The sequence below is a fragment of the Lepisosteus platostomus genome, chromosome 20 (assembly GCF_059453375.1).
Source record: "Lepisosteus platostomus isolate fLepPlt1 chromosome 20, fLepPlt1.hap1, whole genome shotgun sequence".
NCBI classification, from domain to species: domain Eukaryota; kingdom Metazoa; phylum Chordata; class Actinopteri; order Semionotiformes; family Lepisosteidae; genus Lepisosteus; species Lepisosteus platostomus.
The window spans coordinates 1,359,198-1,374,653 of NC_142630.1; the positions used below are offsets into that span (position 1 = coordinate 1,359,198).

Sequence of the window (15,456 nt, forward strand, 5' to 3'; positions counted from 1 at the left end):
CCCACAATGTACAGTATATCTGTGAGACACTGAAATTGTCGATAAAAAAATCACATTTCATTGATTAATTGGAGTATCGGCCATTATTTTGCAGCCGCAAAGATTATTTACTGGTTAAATTGGAATTTACCAAACCTCTAATAACAAAATGCAACACCTACTCCTTAACACTAATCAGTTAACTATACATCTCAAACTTGGGTTTGTCATTGTATTGGAACTGTCATCAATGAAATTAATGGTTTAATCAAACTAACAAAGGGAACAGTTTTTGTTTCACTCCCAAGTGTTCCTATAGCTGTTTCAGCCAGAAATATGTTCATCAGTTTAGACAGCGAATCATGCTCTGTCCTCAAACAGGGGGAATGAACATCATAATCCCAGGGCTATCATTTTAATTACGACTTCATCACAAAATGGATTTTGTCAGAACATGCCAAGTCCACTAAAGCAAGCCCTAGCAGGACACTCTGCAGCTGTGCTGCTCTTGTTTTTTAAAGATCCTGTTTGTTCCCAGACACTTGGTAGGAGAGAGCATTAAACCCAGTTCTGTCTGGCAGGTTGGCGAGCTACAGAGCTGGTCGAGGGTAGTCGTGAGTCGTGTCCTGTCGATTTCACAGCGGGGACTCGGGCCACAGTGGTGGACTCAGTGGAGAGACAGTGTGCTTCCAGGCACGCAGGGAATGTGTGTTTCGCTGACCCTGCACAGGCAGGTTCCACCAGGATTGAGTGTGCAGTGACAGCTCTAACACTTACCAGAGCCAGGGTCCCCAACCAAGAATGGCATCGCCCACCCTGATTGCGAGAAGGTAAAGTTTATTTTTGTAGCTTTCACCCTCTCGTGGATTGGCTGCAGCAGACCACCGACCGTGGAACCTTTCTCTTGTTAACTCTTTTGGATTTTGTCACCCCGTCTTCGGAACAGACAATGCACGCAAGCTGAAAACAGAAACTTAACAAAAGTTAAAACATAACTGAATCAGCTGAGCTTCAACTAATGTAGCCGAGCATTGCAAAAAGCAAAATTAAAGATCTGTGTTGTATGCCGTCTGCTCTGATGTTCAGAGTACTTTACCTAAAAAGGTCACCAGATTTTTTTAGATAACAGAAAAATATGAATGAACAACATGATCGCCTGTTTTTAAAATAGGATTTGTATGAAGAAAATTACACTTTTTAATTTGCAAGATTCAGACTCTCGTTCACAGGTAAAAAGAATGTATGTTTAATGTCAGAAAATCTCTGGCTTTTTTCAGTAGCACCCTACAAAAAATATTGGAAACAAAATCTATTTCAATATAAACATCTTGAATTCCATTTAAGATCTAATTTGCTGTAATTCAGGGTATTGTATAAATTGGTTAGGACTGATTTGAATTTGCACATGGAATCACAAGTTTCCTCTGTAATTGTGTGGTTTCTCAAAGTGCTTTACTGCCAGATTAAAAAATGGTAAAAACATTTGTTCAACTGTGTTTCTGGATCAGAGCTTACTAAAGAGCTTACTTACATCTTATTGAAGATTCCACTTTTTCACATTACTGTGAATATTTTTTATCCATACAAATATACCAAAATAACAAATAAGTCACAAAACTGAAATGGCAAAAAAAAATCAGAAATTCCTACATACTGTAAGTATTTCAGATGCTTCCCACATTATTAATATTCTGATACTGTAATTGTAGTTCCAGCTTTCCCTTCCTCTTTAAAAATAAAAAACACATTTTGTATTAAATAAAATTAAAACTGAATTTTCCAAAAAATTGATGCAAACATCAAATAATTCAGGCACAAATTAAATTCTATAAATTGGTCTTCTTAATTATTATTCAATAACCAGACTGTTTGTGTAAAATCTCTAAGAGGAGTAATAGAGTACAACTCAGAAAAACAATGTGATGGAAAAAAAACAACAAAACCTTCATGGGTAGCTGATATTTGAGCGTAGGTGATCATCAGAATCTCGGCAAGTTAAAGTTGTTTTGTAATGTAAAGGTCACTAAAATCTAAAGATTAAAAAATGCTTTTCTGCAAGCTCAGAGATAGAAATTCAAAAATCAATTCAAATCCATGTGAGCTTTATATGTGAGCTGACAACCTTAATATGCTTCATCTGTCTGTGATTATTGCATTTATTTTCACTTTGTGGTGAGTGTCTGCACACTTGGCTGATATAATTTCTCCCACTATCTGGTGCTTTAAATTTTGGTTTAAATGCTCCGCAAGAGAAAACCTGTGTCCTGGACTCAGCCCCTCCGGTCGCACCAGGACTGCTCTGCTAGGGGCAGAAGCACTAATTATGAGCTTTTTACTGTCACACTTCTGTCGCTAGTCCACAGCCCAGATGTTCCATCTAAGGCTGAACTGCTTGATTCAGTTTAATATAGCTCTCGCCCTCACTATCTGATTGTACCTTAGAAATAACTTAGTTCCTTAGATAAGGTACTGTGTATATTGCTATGCAGCAATGTTTATATGCAATGCATTAACATTTTAACATTTACAAAGCTTTACAAACAAAACTTTAGTGAAGTTTTATTTTGTGTGCTGAGCAGTGGTATCGGGTTTGGAACTATTAAATTATTCAGACAGTCATAAAACACTGTTCACTGATAGCCTGGTTTGAAAAAATAAAGTAGTTTTAGTGGTACCTTGTAAATTAAGAACTGGTAAGAGTATTCGAAAATCATAAAGAACAAGTAAAGGTTTATTCCCTACTGAAAAGAGAAGAAAGAAAACACAACATTTTGGCTGTGGAGCCTTCTTCTGGCGTGAAGAAGCTACATGGTACAGTAACTACGCAAATATCCACCTGAACTACTTCAAAAATCTGATAAATTTACTGATAAAAACAGCTTCCAGTTCATATATATAAATATAAGACATTTCATCGTTATGGTTTAACTGTATTAATATTACAGGATGAGTTGTAAAAGCTAGTTGCTGTACTGTATTTCAACCATTTTTACTGAATATGTTTTTGATAATCATAGAATACATGCAGCTTTTTTTCTCAAAGAAACTGAACATCCTGCACAGACTGATATGTTCCCTCAACCAACAGCACATTTCTGTTTATAAAAAATATTAGCAGCTGCCTACTGAACAGAAATAAGAATTTATTTAATTGTACAGTTTTCGTTTTCAGGCCTGGAGATTAAATTTTGTCTTAGAAAAATAAATACTAAATCAATAAATACAAAAACAAATATTACCCCCTCACCCAACTTACAGATCCCTCCTTTAAGCTAATGGAAATTCCTAATGAGTTCCAAAAACAACCTATTTACAAGCCCATGATTCTCATGTGCCCATCACAGTGCCTTCCTGTCTAGACTGGGGGAGATAGGGTTAATGAAAATGAAAACCAAATTATTAAAACTGTCTGCAGTGTCTTCAAACAGAGATCCCTCCTCTCCCATCTCCAACCTACACCGTATGTCATTATGGAATCCAAGTCACTGTTTTACTCCATAAGAGAAGCATGGTTTATTAGACAGTCCCATAATAAACGATGGGCAACAGCTCAGAATATTGGCCCATCATGCTTTATAAATATAGATGACTGCACCCGGCCACAAAGAAAATGTAAAAGTGTCTAAACCAAACTCAGCAAACATTTCCAAGAGAACACCTGGAAGGTGTTAATCACAGGCTTGTGTAAACATTTCCGAGCTGAACATACGGCAGAACCACTCTCTACATTTGCCTGAACATCTCACCACACAACTGAAGGCAAATCGCATGCAGCCGGAATCTATAAATCAAAGACAGTTGAACAAGACTGAAAATAGCGGGGGACAGATGGTGCAGTATTACAGATTTTTTTCCCCAAGATTAATATTAAAAAACAATGCTTAAAGCAAAACTTCTGTTTTTTATGAAAATGATTTATGCTGCTGTCTTCACTTATAAGGAAGATGAATCATTGATCCTTTTGTACATAGTCTATACATAATTATATTTAATGTTTAAAAGGTGATGAAATGATTTCATGAAGATTAAGACTTCAATCCGCAAATCAAATATTAAAACCACAACTTGGCTATTAAGGCAACTAAAAATAGCATCAAAACATCTTTACAAAATAATAACAGGGAACGATAGGAATAAATGCAAGGATTTAAACAGAATCACATTACTTTTATTCATTTTGAAAAAGTAAAATATGCTTTTCTAATTAAATGGATGTTTTTATGAATTGTGTTAATACAAAATGTTACTTTCATGACAGAATTAAATGGCTATCTGTGTAAAATAAAGAATTAAATCGTAACCATCTGTTAATTTTAAAATACTGAAAAGATCCAGTTATTTTATATTTTAGTAACTACAGTATACACAAATGAAAAAAATGCCCTGGGAACCAGTGAAGAGAAGTTACAAAATTGTTTATTTAGATTGAGTTAAATAACATATAAAAGACAAAACCAATGTGCTGGCAGCTTTCTCTCATTTACCTTTAATTTGCAAGGTGTCTGAATATGGTTAACTCAGTATTTCGAAGCTTTTTCTCCTTGCTAATTTAGAAGCAATGTTCTACCATATGTTCCAGCTGGAACTGTCAGTAGAGCTGGGGACAGATTGCTGTTGTGATTCTGGGCCTTCGCTCTTTAACACTTCACACGCCTCAGCTTATGAATTCTTTCAAGACGGGATCCCTGCTTAACTTTTCAGTGTTCCACCTCAAAACCGTGCTCTCCCTTGTCACTTCTCCCCTCCGTCATCACACGGGGCACTATGTGCAGGGGAAGCACACCCTTCAGTACCAGCCGGGTTCGTCACAGGCAGTGTAGGAGACCTCGTCACAGACAGTGTAGGAGAAAATGGATGTGTAAAAAAGCATAGACATAAATGGACTTGAATCATTTCGGTATTCACTCAGAGAGGCCATTCCAAGAAGCAGATCAGTATCTTTATATTTGCTTGGGTAAGAAAGAGGGTGAGGTGAATTAATGTCAAGTACTGTACTATGATATTTCTGACAGAGTCCATTTCACCAAACCTGGCAAAATGATAGGCAGGACCACCCTGACTTCCGACTGCCTGCCTGAGTTACAAATGACACAATATATTCTTATTCATTCCAGAAGGCCGGTGCTATAAAGTTGTGATCTAACTGCAGCGCCAAGCAGCCATCAAGCATAAGAAATATTCACATGTGGGTGTTGCTTTAATTAGTAGCATTTTGTAAGAATGCTGTAGATTGACGTATGTTCATATTGAATGGATTATTGGGTGAGCTAACAAAAACAGTGTGTTTAAAAATGTTTATTCAACTTTCAGTTCACGATAAAACTACTTTGCAAAGAAACATTTATGAATAGCTAGCTTGAAGAAATTTTAAAGATTCATGCTCTATCACTATGCGGTTTTCGGATTTTACTAGGTACTTGCTTGTAATTTAGGAAAACACTATTGTTCTTAAATGACTGGTGTCCTGAGAATATGTATCTGATTCCAAAAAGACCTACAGGATGTGCTTTGTTAAATCTCCCAATGAAAATTTCATTATCATTAGAAGCCCAAGAATTGTCACTAAACTGTACTGGATATTCATAAAAGATTTTTATTTACCAAGATTTAAATAGGGATTTTTTTCTGAGAGTATATGCACTCTTGGGTTTCAGGTATTTGCTAAATCCTGTTTTGAACAATAAACTGTAAATTAACACTGACCTGAATTATAGATTAATTGTTTTTGCAAAAAACAAAATAAAACAGTACATTTCACTTTAATTTCAGCTGCTTTTCACAGGCACAACTGAGAAAAAAAAAATCAGGGTTACTACAGCATACTTTATTTCAAAGTACATCAAAGAATAGAAATGAAAACAAGGTCATAAAGTCAAATATGGTTCGCTTGCTTTCTATTAAAAGAACTCGGTCATATTTTAGTCTAGCATCATCTGTACACGCAATGCTTCTGACTGACCCTATTGTTTTGCTATCAAAACTATTTCCTTCCTAGCTGCACTACAGAAAGGTGAAGCATTACAACCATTGATGTACAATGCCACTGCATGTTTTATATGGACAGCTACAGACTGAAGGAAAAAAAACATCTTTTTTGTCTGTCACTGTGCTGTGAACCTTATTCTAACCTCCGGAGACAAAAACATTTTAAATCACTTGTATGGCTCATGGCCATAATGGTTCTTATCTGCCTGAGTGCTGGAGAAGGTTAATGGATCATAATTACTGTCACTTTTCATAATGTCCACCTTTTTAATAACGTGACCCATCGGGAGAAAGGTTCATGTTGAACAAACAGAGCTCTCCTACTCACAACAGGAGGAGCCCTCAGTCTCACACCCTCTCTACAAGCAAGGGACCTTTTCCCTTAAAAAGAAAATACAGATACAGATAGTGCCTACAGGCATTCTGGCTGCACAGGCCACATGTTTAAATGTCCAGAGTGTGACGTGGTACTGTACCTGCCCGATCTCTGGAATATAGATTTCTCATGTTTCTCACTTGTCTGAATGGCAGCACTCCGGTGCCTGTTGTCCAGGGAGTGCAACATTCCCACATCACCATGCATATTCGCTCTTATTTGTGTTTTTTTAAACCCTGTCATCTCAGGTCTTGCACTTCTGCATCTGTTATCTTGATCTGTCAGTCAGTCCCCTGAACCCGATGAGCAGGGGTTACTCAAAGATTCACAGCTTTCATCAGTTTTCTGGGATGTTTTCTTCGTCTCGTCAGGAGAAGACGGCAGGGAGAGGGAGAGGGGCTGCAATGAGCTCCTCCACACAGAGGGAGCAGAGTCCTAGAGCTGAGGATCAGTCCTAGAGCTGAGGATCAGTCCTAGAGCTGCCGCTGGCCAGTACTCTGAGCAAAAGTGCAAAAAATGCAGATCTTGCTAAACGAATTCCCCCGTATTTGCATTTTCTTCCAGGATAACTGCTTCACTTCTCCTGATTGATCAGTTACAGTTAATGTTCACTGGTGTTTTTTTTTTTAGCTGCTGTGGGATTTGTTACTACATTCATTACAAAACTAATCAGGATATCTAAAAGTATCTATGTATTCAAATATAATTACTAAAGAAATTTTTGAATCAACATTTTAAAACAATGAGAAAAAATACTAACACATTCCTTTCTGTCTTCACCAAAGACGGACAGATATTGAAACTGGGAAGAAGGAGACTGATCTGTAAAGCCAGAGTTAACTAAACACCCCCTTCGCTACATTTATCTGTATCCACTGTGTTGCATCCATATCGCACAAAAGAATGTCTGAAAGTACAGTTTTCTCATTCTTAAAATGGCCACTTATGCCATTGTGGCTTCTCACCATGAAGACTGTGAGCTCCTGTACCTGCTGATAAACTGTAGACAGGTCTGTCAAATGGCTTTCAGTGCACAATGTTTTTAAAACGGCTGCAATACCTGCACTTTGCTGACAGGCCATAGCCTTGTGTTCAGGGTGTGCAGAACGTATTCCATATACTGTATTCTTAAACCTTTCCTACTATCAAATAACAGAAATCTAGAGACTTCAGCACCTCTGTTACTCACCTGTGGTACTTTTTTCGATTGAAAATGCTGAAACTCTTGCTAGCAGAATTTTTATGGCCCCTGATCTTAATTCCTGTTTCAATCTTGCATATCATCCTGGGATGCCTCAGTCTGTGAAGGGTCAAAAATAAGATCGTGGTACATTATTGAACACAGCATTCTTCATTTCTCATAGCAAAAGCTGAGTGTTTTCTCATAGTTTTCAGAATGTTAACACTCATATAGGCCACAGCCAAACCAATTGGTTTGGAGATTCAGATAATCTGCATAGGACAGCTGTATCCAGATGAAGAAGAGGTATACACAAACAGTGACACCAGAGGTAATTTTAGTAACACTGCAAGCTGCCAACAAGTCTCCAGAGTGCTGAGAAACACAACCATTCTCACACCTCCTCAATCACTGCTCTAGCCTGCTTGTGGTCACTATGTCAACAGCTTATCACAACTGCCTGTCAAGCAGCCCTTATTCGTTAAGTGACAGGTCTTTATGACTGTGGACACTCGAGTACTGGTTTCACACTCCATTATAAAACTTTCTGCTTGTGGCAGCAATTTTGCAAGCCTTGCTAATTTCTGCTGTTGAAATGAATGGCAATTCGTATGGCCTGATTGACTGATTGATTGATTGATTGATTGATTGATTGATTGATTGATTGATTGATTAGTTGGTTGGTTGGTTGGTTGACATTATACTGTCCATAGATTAACTTTTACAATCAAATTTTAAAACTATATTTCACAAAGCACATTTTGAACAGAAACAATCAAATGAACATGAAATGCTTGCTCAATGAACTTAAAACTTGTATTCTACATTAAGAAACATGACAAACGTTTGGCTGTTTCAATTTAACATTTGCCCTTCATCAGAGGTATAAAAAAAAATAGTGTGAATTGTGTCTTGTTGCCACATTTTTCCTGCTACACCTAAAAAACTCCAATACTGATCTTGTCTGTGGTTTGATACGTTTGTGAATTCAAGTCCTTTTAAATAGTCATTTTAATACAAATAATAAACAGGTCCTGCCATTCAAAAACTAAAATAAAGGTAAAGAGAAAATCTTCAGCAAACCTTACAAAAGCAGTAAGCAGAGTGGTACATTTTTACAAGAGGACCTCCCTGAAACTTTTGGCCCAATTTTACCTGTAAAGATTCAGGATATGCAAGACACAACCTTACAGGGAAGTATTTATTGTACAGATTTTTCCGTACAGACCTTCTATGAATGTCTGCTACTCAAATATAAATAACTTTTGTATTATTAAAAGTGTACAAAACAAAAGGCCTGAAAATGATTACAATATAGGTTGTCAGAAGCCCAAAAGAAGCAGTCAGGCCACATGTGGACAAAGACAGAGCTCAGCCTCCTCACAAAAACACCGAGAGCTATTTATTTTCATTTAAGTGTGACTTGCTTTTGATTTAAAGGAAAACAAATTACTGCTATGACTTTTTTAATTCATTTTTTAAATGGAAAAAGAATAGATTTTAGGACATGCTGTATTCTAAAACTGAATTTTAAACTGAACTCCCTGCAATAATTTTGACATTCTGTAAGTTGTACTGTATATGTGTTACAAGCAAATAAACAGCATTCTGCTGTGAAGAAAGCTACAGATGTAATCAGGCTTCACAAGCCTGCTTTGCACAATGGAGATATCTGAAGGAAGCCAAAGATATGAGCAAATTAGTAGGGGAAGGAAATGTTTAAGTCGATAGCCTGATAGGGTTTTTGTGGCTACTTCTCCTGAATTTCACTCACTTTTTCACAAGGACATGGTTTCTTGATTTCACTCTCAGTACAGACAGGTATTCACAGAATCTAGTCTTTAACAATCACCTTCACAAAAACAATTAAAAGTGATGTGTTCATATGCACACACAAGTAGAAAACAAAAGAATGGCCTTATGCTGTATTTCTGAAGTGCCATGAATATAAAAACAGATGTCAAATGTTCAGCTGAGCAAGGAGAAGCAGACAGCGCATTTATGAGATCAAAATGTTTCTGGCACTAGCTGATTCACACTTTTAGCTCCGATACTCTGCACCCAGCCACTCTCATCAGTTCTACAGCAGACCCCCAGCAGAACCAGCTCGTGTCTGTGTCTGCCTGGGGAGAGACAGTACCCTGGAACACTCAACCACTCTGACCTCCGGAAAGACAGATCTGGTGCTAATAAAAGGGCATATACAATTTGCAGATGTAAAATACCAAACATTTTATTTTATAATGTAGGCTGACAGCATATACAGTAGAGAGAGGATCCTTATGGACACACAATTTACAGTGTTAATGCTCCTGAGTTCCCAAGTTCCTATGATTTTATATAAAGTTAGATATATTGTGGGCTCAAAGATATTGTTTACAGTAACCCTGTTATAAAATTAAAAAGTCCCATGTAGAGTTTAACTAGGTACTATTTGTCCCTGACCAGAGAATTGAAAGTTATATCCATTAGTGTTAAGGCATCACAGAAAAATCTACAACTACAACCCAAGGTACACATGATGAATGAAGACAGTGCTGTGGGGGCAGGTGTCTCCCCGCACACTGCCGGGTAGCGCAAAAAGACACGGGCCGGTGCTGTTAGGCAGCGGTGCACTGAGGAAAAAATACTCCACTTCCAGACTTGCAAGCTTTGTATTCTGCGGAGTGTACTGAAAAAAAACGACGATGTTATTAGACAATGGATACATGGTGCAATCTGAGGCTGAGCGGGCCTGTCTATAGCCATTTAAAGGGCATGGGGTGGACGCTTTGGCAACAGTTTCTGATGCAGAGAGAGCGGCGCGGGCTGTGTTGTTGACACGGGTCTGGGTGGTAGCAGGAGGGCAACGAGGAGCAGGCTGCTCGGACTTGGCACTAGTTCCCTGTCAGCCGGGTCCCGCTGGACCTGCAGCAGGTGAAGGCCAGGCTGCCCGCAGGCCGGGAGCTGCCTGTAAACAACAGCAGCTCGGTGGTTTCCCGAGCCCTTCATGGGACGATTCATCCCCCCGAGAAGGAACTGACCCATGGAAACTCCAAGGAAAATATAGAATCGAGCCGAGACTGGGGCTAGACTGACCACCCGTGTCACAGGCAGCTCTGCAGCAGGGAGGCGGCTGTAAGCAGTGCCTCCCGGGGTCCCCAGTCGCAGCGCTGCGGGCTGGGTCTGGGCCGGGCGGGACCACCCAGCGAGGGCGTGAGAAGGAGAATCGAGCATCATCCGTCTCGGCTGTCGGGAAAAGCTGCCCGACCGTGATGAATAGCGAGGTGCTTCTGCAGCGCGGACCGAAGTTGACGCTGTTAACTTAATTTCAGTCCTGATCCAAGGCAAGGGGGCAACAGCAGCCTCAGGAGAGGAAGGACTTCCCGAGAAAGAGCCTCCCATACGGCCTCAGCATCCCTTCTCAAACCCTTGCGCCAGAAGGTGCTGCGGGCCGTAGCGTGCCGATTGGTGCAGACATGCAGTGTTTGCACCCAGTTCGCTGTCCCCCCCCCGTCATTCCTGGGGTCCCCGAACAAAAGGAGCCTTTATGGCAGCTCGTCTCCCCCAGTGATGCAACATTCCAGCCTCATTGACAAGTTTGCGCTGTAAATGGGGTGTGTCGCGCCGGCCGACCTGTGAGGGAGGCGCACATGTGCACGGCAGACCCGCCGTGAGGGCTGCGGCTCCCGCGATCAGTCTCCCTCGCACCACAGCTCACACCCAGCCGCGCTCCTCCCCGCCTCAGCGCACTCGCACTGAGCGTCTAAAGCCCACCTTACAGAAACGTGGGCTCCCCTGCTTTTGCTTTTAGCCCCGATAAGTTTTTGTGCATTTAATTGCACATCTTCTGTCTAACAGCAGAAGGACTGTTCTCCTATAGAAAAAAACTAAACAAAAACGTTTTATAACCAGCACATAAAAATATTTTTTTTTCCATGGAAAGTACTCTGCTACACAACTTGGGAGCATGTGACGATCTACCAGATAGTAAACCAAATAAGAAGAATCAAAGACATATTTCCAAGTAACTCTGCTTAAAAAAGAATTACATTATATAAAACATGTGAGAGTCCTACAATGGACTGGACGATAGTGCATGTTTCATTTCAAATAACTATTATGGTTTTGATTTTAATTATGCTTTTTTGAAGAAGATTTAATCCTTTTGGAGCACCTTTGATTATTTATGCAATTCCTGTTCAGTGAAAACATGCTGTTTCCACTAGGCAAAGGAACACCTGTACATGAACCTCACAATCAAGTCACACCCTTCAGCAAAATCTGGAAATTCCACAGAAAGTATAGGAAAGCATAAACACTGAAGGAAGAGCCTGTAGGAGACAACGCCATTGTGATGGAGCACAAATCGCTGAGAAGGATGGCTCTTTAAAATTGTAAAAACAATAGATAAGACTGGCTCCTGTCTCAGACACAGCTAGAGCAGCAGATCATAAATGGAAATTGGGTAAAGGTGGGGTTAAAACCAGTATGAGGAAGCACAGTTTTAAACAGAGTGGTTAATGGAGATAGAAGATCCCTGATGCAAGCCAGATTGCAACAAGGAAATTCTCAAGAATGCTTTAAAAACTGTTAGAGTATTGCAATTAGGTCTCTCAGATTATGTAATGTGAATTGCATAAATTGTAAAATGATCTAAAACAATCATGGGCTTTTCGTATTGCTGTTTCTTTTCGTGCTGCTGCAGTGGATGACTCATTCAGCCCTTGCTCTCCAATGGGTGAAGCAATGGTGGCGAGTGGGCAGCACGGTGGTCATTTTATTGTGTCTACACCATTCCATACTTGCAGTCAGCCACATTCCACTAGACTGCGGCCAACAAAGTGAACAATACTTAAAGAAAACCGCAAGCTTTAATCAAATCTAGACAAATCAGGGGTTTAAATCAAGACGTGTTACATACAAGCCATTTGTTTGTAGCTAGTCAAGTAAAATTCGAAAAAATAAAATAGTATTCCATAAGGTCCATATGGCATTCCGTAAACAAAATCTTTACTCTTTGGCTACAGAGCAGTTGGACTGTTTTGTGAGTTGGTCATGTGCGGTATGTGCTATTCCCGGAGAGAAAGGAGCTTGACAGCCTGGAGGACTCTGGGTAAGACAACAGCAGGATGGGACAGCACTGAGCCTTCACGGTCGTTGTGTTGTAAACAGAGGGAGAGAGTGAGCAGCCAGTTGAGGGTGAGAAGAGCGATCATCATCACGTCACGGGCTGCGCTGGAATCTGTGACCCCCTGCCCTGGACCCCCAGAAAGCCCAGTCACCCTCAGTTCACGACATCAGTGCTCACAAGGAAAACAGCTGGCAATGTTCCAGATGGTGCAAAGTAATTGATCAGCTAGATCTGTGCTCTCCGCGATCCTCTGAGCGTAGCACACATTTCTGAGATTAGACTGAGCAATTACTGATGCGCTGGGCTGTTTACCCAGTGGAAGGACATGACTTTCCCCTTTCAAAGGTAAACAAGCTTTTCTTGAACTGGATCACATGATGCATCTTAATGATATCCGTGCATGTGCTCTTCTATGTACTGTTCTAAAAGACACTTAGAATGCTATTAGAATTTAGAATTTATAAAGGTATTAAACTCTTCTGATGACTGAAAACACCTAATAAATTAAGAATTGAGCATTAATAGCTTGTGATGCATTCAGAAAGTAGTCGTCTGCAACCCCCTAAACTGATGTCTTTGCAGGTATCGCTCAACGTTCGAACAGCTCAACCACAGGATCCAGGTATTCACCGACCTTGCCCCTGCCACCTGCGGTCCTGCCCCTGCCACCTGCGATCCTGCCCCTGCCACCTGCGATCCTGCCCCTGCCACGGCCAACCCTGGTGCTGCCTCACAGCCTCTTCAGCTGGCAGCTGTGCCTCTGCTCCCTGGCCACTTTCACCCCTAAACTAAAAGAAACGCAAAAGCCCCGCAGGGTTGCCAAAGAATCCTATAGTATGTATATAGAATTTGTAATCAGGGGAACTATTTTGGCAGTGTTTACAGAATGCTATTGCATTTTTATATGACTCCACCACCCACATTTCAAACCCTTTCAAATATGCATTTTTTAACTTTTTTCTTCAACGGCATATATTGCAAGATTTTTGTTTCAGTCTTTTTTTTTTTATTCAATTTACTAATTTGACCGTTTTCCATTCCTGTTCTCTGCAGAGACTCCATCTGGCACAGTTTCCAGAAGAAAGACTGGCTGCTTGCATGCAATGGCTGAGGGCCAATAGTCTTTTAGGATGTGCCAGCTTCCTGCTATTCTATATATGTCACCAGTCATTTTAGTGTCAATCTAATGGGAATGCCACTAGTGATAGATTTGTCTATGTTGGGGCTCGAGTTGTGCTTACTTATAAAGACCTTTTAGGAAAATGTTATGGTTCAATCACTTATGCAGACTTGCTTAGCTAAGACCTAGAATCTTAAGTATTATCTGTCTTTCTTTTTGTAAAAATATGGAAACAGACATTTGACATAAATCCCAAGGTGACAGTCAGGCACTGGCAGGATGCACTTCCAGTTCCAGGATTTAACCTTCTTATACACACATACTGTATATAAAATGTAATTATAAAGGGAATCAATGTATGCAAACCTACATTTTTTTTTTTGCTCTTTGCAGATGCTATGCGTGATGGTTGAAAATAGGACAAAGAATGCACTTTTCCATCCTGGGAGAAATATTAATATTTTCCCACCTAAAAATGGCATTCTTGTCTATGAGACATGTACAAACAATATAGTTTTGTTAGTGTAATTATTCTGAAATATATTACTCTGAAATTAGTTTGTGGAATCAGTGGAGATTATGGCAGTATTGATGATAATAACAGTAATGGTTGTAGGTAATAATAGTATTGGTTACAGTTGTACGCTAACCACACACAAGAATCTCAGGAGACAGTGTTTTCTCTCTGAAATAAATCCTGTTTGATTGCTAGAATTAGGAATTCCTTGAGCCTTGTTGGTCAGTCTTCCTAAAGCAATTACTTTTTCCAAACGGGCAACAGATCTCAGCATGGTCTGTGTTTGGATAATGATATAAGGTGTCCCGCCACCCACATAAGGTGGAAATATGACATTTCAGTACAAATCGAACAAGTTGTTTCACAGAATCTTGTGGTTCTGCACAGTGGGTGGGGATCAAGGGATCTGTTTTCGCAGGCTAAATGCCATAAGGAATGAATGACTTGGCGTGAAATGTTAGGAAATATTACATTATAGACAGATGTCCTTCAATTTCTTAGGAAACTCAAGGATCATATTTCATGCTCTGCTTGCAGCAAAAGGTTTTAGATGTGTAACAGTACCCTGTCATTCTCAACTGTCAGATTAAATTTTTAATTAATGAATATATATAAAGTGCAGTTTGTGGTGAGAAACACATTCCTCAATCAAAAACATTTGAGATACTTAACCTTATACTACAGCCACTAAAGCAAACCTTCTGTTTGTGCTGGAGCTGACTGACTAAATAGGATATGTATAAAAATCATTGTATTTTTAAATATGAGCTTATCTGAATATTTGAGTCTTACTGGTTATCAACCTAGAAGCGAGCACCAATACATGATATAAAGCAAAACGTCTCACTTACAGTACATGTAGCTAATTAAAACAATATCTATGGTAAAAGGTTTTTAATTTTAAAAAAAAGAGTATTTTTTAAGTATTGTATTTAAGGAATTTTGACAATTATAACAACCAAAGCGAAGAACCATAAAAACATAAAAAATTAATAAAAACACCTAAAAACACAAAGAAAAACCAACAGCCTGACAAAGAAAAAACAACACAAACTTGCTCATGACCTTTTACAGTTTTCTTGTTGAGATAAGAAAAGAGTCAAAATCTATGATAAAAGTTATCACAGTCTAAAATAATCAGGGATCTGTACAAAACTCTCTTTTAACATATTCAAGAAAGGACTCC

The 15,456-nt window shown here is 39.4% G+C and overlaps 1 long non-coding RNA gene across 1 annotated transcript; it reads left to right on the forward strand.

The window, feature by feature from the left end:
* Window positions 1-645: 645 nt before the first annotated feature.
* LOC148644202 (uncharacterized) lies at window positions 646-14,281 on the forward strand. The gene is made up of 3 exons (XR_015928675.1): window positions 646-809; window positions 13,216-13,255; window positions 13,687-14,281. It is a non-coding gene; the product is annotated as an uncharacterized LOC148644202 (long non-coding RNA).
* The last annotated feature ends 1,175 nt before the right edge of the window (window positions 14,282-15,456 follow it).